General features: G+C 37.9%; 1 pseudogene; it reads right to left on the reverse strand.

Annotated features, from left to right (window-relative positions):
• Positions 1–4,490: 4,490 nt before the first annotated feature.
• On the reverse strand, positions 4,491–6,520 carry LOC123256920 (annotated as a pseudogene).
• Between the last annotated feature and the right edge of the window lie 2,219 nt (positions 6,521–8,739).

Genomic DNA, 8,739 nt, shown 5'->3' on the forward strand with positions numbered 1-8,739 from the left:
AGCTGGTAACACTTTAAGTCTGTTTTGCCTCAGTTTCCTCATCTCTAAAATGGGATAGTGACAGCACCTACCTCCTAAGGTTGTTGTGAAGGTCACATGAGATAATAATTGTAAAGGATTTTGCACAGTGCCTGGCACATGTAGGGGTTAAAAATTAATGGTTTGACTAAAATATATGAAAATTGTAAATAATAATGGTGGTTGCTGATTCAAAGTATTATTGCTCAAAGTAGAAATGAATTTAATAGCTTTTACTTACAAAAAAGTTGGAAAGAGTGAAAGCAGAGAAATACAAAAAGATAGAGAAGACATTATCCTATTCAACTAAATATTGCTCTAGTACTGGACTCAGCAGGATTTGTTGACCTTCAACCAGAATTAAACTCTTTCCAGAAGACAGGAAGGGAAAGCCAGCTATCCACTCACCCAAGTTCCCTCCAAGAGGCAGGTCAAGACTAGGACTTGAGCTAAAGGTGACTCCCAAGGCCAACTTTCTTCCTTGAGTCAACCTTCTTCTTGAAAATGACTTCCTTTTTGAAGTCCAACTCCTTCTTAAAGTCAACTTCCCTAGCCCCAGAAATTCAGGACCTTTTATACTGGCTTCTTGGCCCTTTCCCTCTTCACAAGGGCTAATAACAGCTTCCAAATTGCCCAGCATTGCCTAGGAGGGCAGTGTCTGTGGGATCCACTTCTCACCTTCTAGAGGTGTTAATTCTCACCAAAAGGGTTCACAGTTTCCTGGATGATTGAGTTTCTGAGGGTGTGAATTCACTAAGTTGTTTGTGAGCTCCTCCACCTAATTCAAGTAGGGTGTTCAAGCTTGTGTTGATTCCATTCAAAAGTAGACAAAGGAGAATTGAGAATTAATACTGTCTTCACAATCTGGGGAGGTACTAAGTAGGGGTACTTAAGTTATTGTTAAACAGTTGTTAACTCAAAGTAGACAAAGGGAATAAAGGATTCCCTTTTGAAGTGTAAACTCAGAATAGACAAGGAGAACAAAGAATTCTCTTTTCACACACATAGTAGGTGCTCTATAAATGTTAGCTATTATTTATCAACTATGTCATGGATTCCAAGTCCTTCATCATTCTAGTCACTCCTCTGAATATTCTCCAGCTTAGCAAGTGACCTAAAACATAGCATCCAGAAGTTAATATGATTCTGCATTTGTGCTTAAATTAGAACATTTTTCTTAGTCTTGGGCACTCTATCTCTCTTATGACAGGGATAAAGGCTAGACCTCTGATTTTCTTGGGAAATTCTACAAATACTTCCCCAGTGAAGAAACACTCTCCACTACTTAAGTTGTTACACTCTTTGCCTAAAGTCCAGAGTCACCCAGCCAGTAGGTGTCAAAGGCAGCATTTGAACCCAGCTCTATCTCCCATGTTATATTGCCTCTCTTTGTTTCTTTCTCTTTGTTTCTTCCTTCTTTTCTTCCTTTCCTCCTTCCTTCCCTCTCTTACTCCCTTTCTTCTTCCTTTCCTTTCTTCCTTCCTTTCTTTCCTCCCTCCCTTCCTTCCCTCCTTCCTTACTTTCTTCCCTCCTTTCATTCCATCCTTCTTTTCTTTCTTCCCTCCCTCCCTCCCTCCCTTCCTTTCTTCCATCCCTTCATTCCTTCCTTCCTTCCCTTCATTCCTTCCTTTCTTCCCTTCCTCCCTCCCTTCCTTCCTTCCAAACCCTTACATTCTGTCTGAGAAACAATACCCAGTATTGGTTCCAATACAAAAGAGTAGTAAGATCTAAGTAATTGGAGTTAAGTTACTTGCCTAGGGTCACATAGCTAAGAAATGTCTGAGGCTAGATTTGAATCAAGTACTTCCTGTCTCTAGGCCTAGCTCTCAATGCACTGATCCACTCTGTGAGTTGCCCCCACGTCTCTTTCAATGAAGCCTAAATTCATATTGGCTTTCTTGATTACTATATAATACTATTGACTTACCTTGAGATTGTGATCCACTAAAACCTCAAATCTTTTCTCAGAAGCACTGCTCCAAGGTCATGCCTCTCCTACACTATACTTATAAAGCTGACTATCTGAACAAATAAACTATTTTCATTTTTCCCTATTCAAATTCATCTTATTTGTTTAAGACCAATGTTCTGTGCCTACCCTACTTTCAGCGGGTGTTAAGGATCACCGGGGACAGTAGTTCTGAGAGTCTCTGACAATAGAAATTGACCTGAACTCAAGCTTGGTTTGGAGACTATTTTGATATTTCCACATTTGTTCCACTTCAGCAGTTTTAGAAAACACTGATATTTCGCTCTTATTCAGGCTGGTTTATGAAATGTGTTTATCTTTGAAAACCCTTCAGTTTGGTTCATGGCTCAGTAAAAAGGAAAGAAATAGGGAAAGATCATTTGAAATGAGGAGATGGCAAATGAAGTTCTGCCCCAGTTGAGTAAGTCAATTGTATTGAATTTTAGGAATCCAGACTGGTACACCAGAAAGAAAGTGGCTCTGGAATTACAGGACTTAGGTTCGAATTCTGTCTCTGCCATTTAATTCCTATGTGATCTTGGGCAATATTACCTAGCTTTTATGGACCTTCAGTTTCTTCCATAAAATGTTAGGTGCTGTCTTAGATGTCTTACATCTTTTGCTCTCTGATGTTATGATACACAGATGGCCACAAACTATAGCCCTGTCCCTGAGGTAATTTCACAGAAAGAGACCATTTTCCATCAGGTGAACCAGACACAAAAGCACAAGAGTATGGATATCTTAACATCACCTTTCCTAATAACTGGAAGAAAACCTAGACATCTATGTCTTCTTTGTTTATGAGAGGGTTGGGGGATCTAGGTAGCATAGTAGATAGAGTTTCAGGTCTTGATTCAGAAAGCCTCATCTTCCTGGATTCAAATCTGACCTCAAATACTTACTAGCTGTGTGACCCTGCCCAAGTCATTTCACCCTGTTTGCCTCAGTTTCCTCATATGTAAAATGAACTGAAGAAGGAAATGGAAAACCACTCCAGAATCTTTATCAAGAAAACTCCAAATGGCAGCTCAAAGAGTCAGATATGATGGAAATGAAAACAAAGAGGAGAGAATCTTGGGTAAAGATACATAATAATAAATATTCATATCTCAAGAGTGTTTCAAGAATGAGAAAAATACATTCCTTACAACATTTCAGTCACATAGATAGTGCAGCCATTACTCTACTCATTTGACAGATGAAGAAACTGAACTTGAGGGAGATAAAGATTGAATGACTAGTCCAGGTTCACACAGCCAGTGAGTGTGTAAAGGTGAATGAACTCAGGGTTTTTTCTGACAGCAAGATGAAGTACTCCTCTGTCTTTTGCTCCACGTAGACTCTCAGGGCCAAGAGTTGGAGTCTTGCTTCTTTCATTAACTCTCTCTGTGAGCTTAGACAAGTCATTTCCACTTCTTGAATTTCTGTTCTCATTTGTATTGTGTATAGTCTGAGTCCTACCTAGGACTATTTACACCTAGTGCAAGAAGGAAAGGAGGTGATAAGTAGAGTGGAAGGTAAAATAACTGAGCAGGGAGAAGTCACCTAGGACAGCTCATTTAGTTGACATAGATTTGTTAAGCAACTACATTGTGATAAACACTAGAAAAAGACAAAACAGTCTTTGACTTTAGAGAGCTTTACATCTTATTTTTTAATAACTTTTTTCCTGTTATCAAGCATTTATCTTTATTTCTGCTGTTCTGTTCACCTCCCTCCTCCATTGGGAACAAAAATGCATACTCAGGCAAAACAAATTTTCTTATTTGCCATGTCCCAAAATTTGTGTCTCATTCTGTACCCTGAATCCATCACCTCTGTTGGGAGATATGTTTATCATACTTCATCAATCTTCTGGAGTTACGGTGGCTATAGTGTTAATCAAAGCTGTCTTTCAAAATAGTTTTTATAATGTTGTTGTCATTCTATACATTGGTTCTGATAATTTCACTCTGGATCATATTATATGTAACTTCTAAGGTTTCTCTGAAACCATCCCATTTGTTATTTCATATATCCCAGTAAGTATTCTATCATATTCAAATATCATAATTTGTCCAGCTGTTCCTCAGTTTATGGGCATCTTACCCATTTCTGTGTCTTTGGTATGTCAAAAAGAGAATTTCTAAATATTTTTAAGTAGACATTTGGAAATAAATTTATTGTTTGTAAACAAACACATACAAAAATAAAATTTCTTTTATTGCTTTTAAACAATCAGTGCTTAGAGATACAATATCTTCTGTATCTTCTTCTCTCCCTTCACTCTGTCATAATCACATAACCCCCTTCTATTTTCCCTTCCCCTTTCCTCTCCTCTCTTCCCCTCGCCACTCCTCTTCTCTCTTTCCCTCTCCTCTCTCTTCCCCACTCCTCTCCTCTCCTCTACTTCCATTGATCCTTCTCCTTGTCTCTTCTGATATATCTGGAACTATCACATTCTCTATCTCTATCTCTTTCACAGGATCTACTTCTTTGACCACTAACAATAGCTTGTGTTTTATGAAGGAAGTTCATACTGTTTATGTCTATACTGTGGATCCTTTATATACACTGGTCTCTGATGAAATCCAGGGGCATAGTCCATCCTTGGTTTCTTTCTGCTGTTATGAACATCATAATCTTCTGACTGATGCCTTCTCACATCCTGAACTGGTTCTTGATGGGATAGACATCCTCTTGAATGAAACTGTGAATGCATTCTTCTCTTGTGATGCATTTTATGAATGACCTGATACAAGTCAACTTATATTTCATCAGGGGGAAATAGAAGACAAAACTAGGTTCCACATTCAAGGTCAATTTCCTCTCCATCATATACAATTTTAACTGGCTTATGTTCATTCAAAGGATTAGTAAGGTGAAGAGATTTGGTATGGGGCAATTTATGCCTGCAAATCAAGTCAATTTTAAAGACACCTCCAAACATTTTAGGATTCATACCTTTAGGGAGAACCCAATGTATAGGAGGAGATTCTCCATGGGGGGACTCTGAAGAGAGTCTTGCAAAACCATGAGATTTTCTACTTTCTCTCATGGAAAATATCAAAATAACATTATTTTTTGCAGATCTGAATGCAGCATTCAATTTTTTTTTCCATTTACTGGAAGTGTTGACCATATACCCTTGGCTTTAGCAAGAGAGATGTTTTCATGATTGCTACTCTTTATAAGGAAGAATCTTGCATCCTGAAGAATATATCTGTCTCCTTGCTCAATCTTTTTGATCAGCATGATGTTATGATTAAAAATGATGAGGGCCAAGATCAAAAGGGAGAATAGTATTTTAATAAAAGCCATGCTGATAGAGATAAACTGACCACACGCCTGTAAGAAACCTATTCCAACCTCACCTCAGCCATTTATCTTCCTCTCTCCTCGAGCTCAGGTAACTAAAGAGGAAGTTCCAAGTCACTACCCCCTACTTAAAACACTCCCTCACCTTTAATACGTCATCCAAAACAGGAAACCCATGAAACCCATTGGACCATGGGAAATGTAGTTTTAAGGACCCCCACAGGTCCACAGAAGTTTGTCAAACACTATAGTGAGGTTCAATCCTTCCAAATAGAACCCCAGGTGATTTTAACTAACACAATGAACAGAAGATGATAATTTCTTGGACTTCTTTTCTGAACCTGCAAATGATTCGGATACAAAACTTGTATTTTTATGAGAAACAATTGAAGCTATGCCTCTGGCTGTCTTCCTTCCTTCTTTTTTCTCATCTGATCCATCTGTACTAGAACAAGATGTGACTGACCCTTCTGTGAAATATATAGTCTCAGAATAAGAATCATTGGCTTCACTTCAAGTACCATAGTTGTTTCTCTCTTTTTGGTTTCTCTTATCTTGCTCATCCTCCTCCTTCCTATTGACTTCATCATTTCTTTCATCATCCCACTCTTTCTCTTCTTCCATTCCTTCTTCCTCATTCCTTCTGTGGTTTCCATGCTTTTCAGAAGAGTCTCTGCTGCCAGTCTCATGGTCATATTCATCAGAATTTACTTCTTCTTTAGAAGAAAGGTCTGATCTGCTGTGCCACCTATCAATATCCTGTCTAATTCTCTGGGAAACTTCTGGTGTGTAAGACTCAGTCCTTCTTTCTAGATCCCTTTTCCTGACTGAAGTCTTTTCAGGTTGACTTTTATATGGCTCTCCAGAACTGCCACTTGATAAATATATATATATATATATTTTTTTTTCCCCTTCAGATCTTTCAGACCTCTGGTAATTTTCACTTGTATACACTTTTACTGGCTTTCCTTTTGTAATAATTATTCTTTTGTTATTGCTAATAGATAAGCTAGGTGGCTTTGGAGCCAACTGTCTTGAATGTCCAGAAGAATTTTTACTCTTGCTTTCAGTAGTTTCTATTTAGTCACATTTTCTTTTTGAAGCCTTTTCCTAGTTTTGATTTTGTCCGGTTTCAGGGTTGTATAATTTGTCATCCTGATCATGTTCTTCAGTTAAAATATAGTATAAAATATTAAAATCTCCATCTTTCTTATCCCAATTATTGGCTTCCATTGCCCCAGCCAATGAGAAAAACTTGTGTTTTTTTTTCCAGGTAGAGCTTTCAAAGGTAATCCCCCGTTTGTTTTGGGTAGAGGGGGCCACTTCCATGGATGTAGATGAGAATTCCAGTGATCCCAAATGAGGTCTACTTATATGGAGGAGTGTGGAGGGAAATCAGGAATTCTCACTCTTGTATCCAGAGTTCACACCTTGGAAAAGTGGTTTTCACTTACCACTTAGGAGAAGAAGAGAATGTGAATTTATGAGCTTCATTGTATTAGAGACAGAAAATTCACTTCTCTCTGTCTCTCTGTCTCTGTCTCTCTCATAATTACATAATTATCCACATAAGGTTTCTCTTTTATTAATCTGCTCCATTGATGGACATGATAGATATGATTGTTCTTTCCTAGGACTCCTTTCGTTTCAGTCACCATGAGCTTATAATTGGCCTTATACACACACTGGTTGTTTTCTAAATTAGAGGAGATTTCAAGGGATATATCTGGAGAAAATCAGAGGATATGGGGGTTTCATAGTAGGTTAATATGAATTGGTGAAGGGCCTTGAGATAGAGCCATATCAAGACCAGTTGGAAGAATCAGTTGGAAAAAAGGGATCCTGTTTCTTGGAGGAAAGAAAATTGAATATGGCTTGTTGACTGTCTTCAAGTATTTGAAGGAGGGGTGCTCTTTGTGGAAAAGTTGTGCTTCATCAAATAATAATCAGTGGAATTTGTTGGAAAATATTTCATTTCAATGAATGGAAAACTTTCCTATCATTTACAAGCATCCAAAAGATGTTTGAACTCCTAAAATTCACTGGGAGGCTTTGGGTTCCTCTTTACAAAAGGAAATCAAGCAGAACTTGGTAAACTACTTGTGAGATAGGTGTTGGGACAACTACTTCTAATCCAGGTATCATTTAGAGAAGGTAGCCCCTTGGAGCTCCTTCCAGCTCAGACATTAGACAAAGTGTGAATTCCTCAAGCAGGACGTGACTTCTTTACAAAGGGAAAATCCATAGTTACTCAATAAAACTGTGTACTCTTGGGCCAAGGTATGAACTCTTAGGATAAGTCTCTTTATCCTGGTCACTAGTTCTCCTCCTCCTTGTTTCACTGGCCTGGCATTGACTTTTGTGGCACTGACTGGAGTACCAAGTGACAGCAGCAGGAAAAATCCCAGAGCTATCACTCTCAGGAATACTCAAAAACAGATCTTTTGGCCCTAGGTTGATTTTCTTTCCAACATAACATAAATGATCCTCCTCATCCCCTACTCCTTCCCCAAAGTGCAAAAAATAACTCTCAGCAACTTCCTGAGAAACTTTTCACTCTAGTCTTTGCATATCCAGTGCTAAGCATCATTGGTGAAACTTAACTAAGGAAGACAGATGTGGTTCTTCCAAGAGTTTGTCCTAGCCATGCATTTCTCCTACATCTGAATCCCTCTATACTCTATGTGTTGCTTGTGTGTATCTTTGCTTTTTCCAGCCATTGCAACATTGACAAGCATAAAACATAGACTGGTTATGGAGATACACATAGCATGCATTCTATGTAACCTTTTAGACATTCAAGAGATAAGTAGAATCCAAGGATAAAGGGTCTTCACATAAATAGTTAGCTTAGAATAGGTCCAGAATGTGTATCATTTTCCCCCTAAGATCAGAATGAAGTCTCATCACTCTTCCACATGGAAATGCTTCAAAAGGATTCAATACATTTCAATTTGAAATCATTTAGAAATGACCTTTTTTGTGTGAAGGGCACTTGACCTTTATTGGATGGCTTCAAAAAATGGAGCACAGTTATCAGCTTCCCCAAAAAAACGTATTACAATTTATTATGAATCCTTTTTGCTTGTGTAACTCTTTTAAAGCCCAATCTGGGATGAAAGCCCTCTAGATAAAAAGTCTTTGTCTTCTACCTTTGAATAGCCAGAATCTAACTGATTCTATTTGAATAAGGAAACACTGAGTCATAGTTTGGTTTTTCTTTTTTCACTAAAAACCATTTCACAGGTCTTTCCATCTTTCTTTGTACTCCCAACATTTTTTCATCTTAATCAAATTGTGGTTTTCAACCAGATGGATAGATCGTATGATTTTTTTAAAAATAAGTTTGAATATTACTCAGCCACTCCTAAAAGTTTTGTGTTAAAAATCAAAGGAATACCAAAGAAATGAAGAGCAAATTTTTCAATGCAATTGGGAATTGGTAAATGTGG

Source organism: Gracilinanus agilis, chromosome 1 (genome assembly GCF_016433145.1).
Source record: "Gracilinanus agilis isolate LMUSP501 chromosome 1, AgileGrace, whole genome shotgun sequence".
In the NCBI taxonomy this organism is placed as follows: domain Eukaryota; kingdom Metazoa; phylum Chordata; class Mammalia; order Didelphimorphia; family Didelphidae; genus Gracilinanus; species Gracilinanus agilis.